Genomic DNA, 1,989 nt, shown 5'->3' with positions numbered 1-1,989 from the left:
AACTACAGCAAAGATCTACAACAAAGGTCAGAAGACAGTGCTACACAAAATGACTAGAAGGAACAAAATGCAACCTCAGAACCCAAGCCCACCCGTAATGAGTGCAGAGGACACTAACACAGAACAAATTGGAAATCACACAGCTGAAAGCAATGAATCAATGGCTTCTGAAATAAAGAAACAGCTACAGAAAGATATAGAGGACCTCAGATTGGAAATAAAAAAAAAGAATTCCCTGAATTAATAACATCTGCACTAAAGAATCAAATGCAGAAGCATATGGAAGAAACCCAGTGCCCACCCAGAACAAGTGTGGAGGACACTAGCTTGGCTCAAATGCATGAATTAATAGCGTCGATAGTAAACAAGCAACAGCAGAAAGATATAGAGGAAATCAGAGCGCAATTCTTTTCTGAAATAAAAAAAGAACTCTCAGAACTCATAGCATCTGAAGTAACGAAACAACTACAGAAACACAGGGAGGAAACCCAAACTAAAAAAACACTGCAGAAAAAGAATTTATAACTGCGTCTAAAGAAGACATTGATAAAAGATATAGAGGAGATATAGAGAGATAATAGAGGGGAGAGAAAATAGAGAGAAGATATAGAGAGATATAGAGAGAAAAATGACAGATTCCTTGAATGAGCAATACAGGAAAGAAATAGATCGCATGAAGCAGAGTCAAAGAGATATAGAGGAAATTAAAATCTCAATCACAAGCTTGCAAACCGTTTAAGTGAATGGGAAGACAGAGTTTCAGATCTTGAAGTAGCTGGTGCAGCTAGTAAAAAGGTAAGAAAGGATCTCTTAAAAACAACGAGGATGCAGGAAAGAATAATCCATCACCTGCAAGATGACTCAAAGATGAACAATGTGAGACTAATAGGCATCAATGAGAGAGAAGGAGTCAATACAAATGACATTAAAAAAATATGGGCAGAAGTAATAGCAGAAAACTTCCCAAATATGAGGAAACAATCTGATATTCAGGTAATTGAAGCATACAGAATGCCAAGGAACCTCAACCCAATGAAAAACACACCGAGACATATAATAGTCAAAATCCCAGAAATTCAGCACAAGAATAATCTACTGAAAGCCGCTAGAGAAAAGAAGCAGATCACATTCTAAGGACAACCCATCAGAAATATGGCCGACTTCGCTTCACAAACCATGCAGGCAAGAAGAGCATGGAGCAGAGTACTTCAGGTTCTCTATGAAAAAATTCCAGCCCAGACTGCTATACCCTGCAGAACTCTCTTTCAAGTTTGATGGAGAAGTGAAATACTTCCATGACAAAGAACAGCTAAAGAATTTCGCGATGACAAAGCCAACCTTACACAGGCTACTGAAAGATTTTTTAGAGAGGGACCAAAATGATCATAACTCCACGAATGAGATCGGAAGCAACCAACTAAATAGAGTAAGCAATTAAACACAGGAGAAAAAGGAGTAAATGATAACAGGTAAGTAACATGGCAACCAGAAGTCAATACCTCTCAATTCTAACCATCAATGTAAATGGACTCAATTCACCAATTAAGAGGAATAGACTGGCACAGTGGATTAGGAAACAAAATCCAACAATATGCTGTATACAAGAAACACATTTAACTCATAGAGACATTTATAGGCTGAAAATCAAAGGATGGAACACAATACTACATGCCCCAGGAACTCAGAAAAAAGCAGGGGTAGCAATCCTATTCTCAGACAGTCTCAATTTCAAACCAACAATAATCAAGCCAAATAAAAAAGGCCACTATATAATGGTTAGGGAAAAATTCAAGAGGAAGAGGTAACACACATAAATCTGTATGCACCAAACACGGGAGCACCCAACTATATAAAGCAAATCTTAATGGACATGAAAAATCTAATATCCAATAGCATAATTATAACAGGAGAACTTAACACAGCCTTATTTCCAAAAGATAGGTCAACCAGACAAAAACTTAGCAAAGAAATAACAGAACTGAACCAGAG

At 37.4% G+C, this 1,989-nt stretch overlaps 1 pseudogene; it reads left to right on the top strand.

Moving 5' to 3' along the window:
- The window catches only part of LOC101579367, a 3,357-nt pseudogene that overhangs the window by 642 nt on the left and 726 nt on the right, over positions 1-1,989 (top strand).

Source organism: Octodon degus, unplaced genomic scaffold, assembly GCF_000260255.1.
Source record: "Octodon degus isolate 3935 unplaced genomic scaffold, OctDeg1.0 scaffold00142, whole genome shotgun sequence".
Classification (NCBI taxonomy): domain Eukaryota; kingdom Metazoa; phylum Chordata; class Mammalia; order Rodentia; family Octodontidae; genus Octodon; species Octodon degus.
The sequence above is the reverse complement of the archived record's forward strand: the minus strand, read 5'-3'. Positions and strand labels throughout refer to the sequence as shown.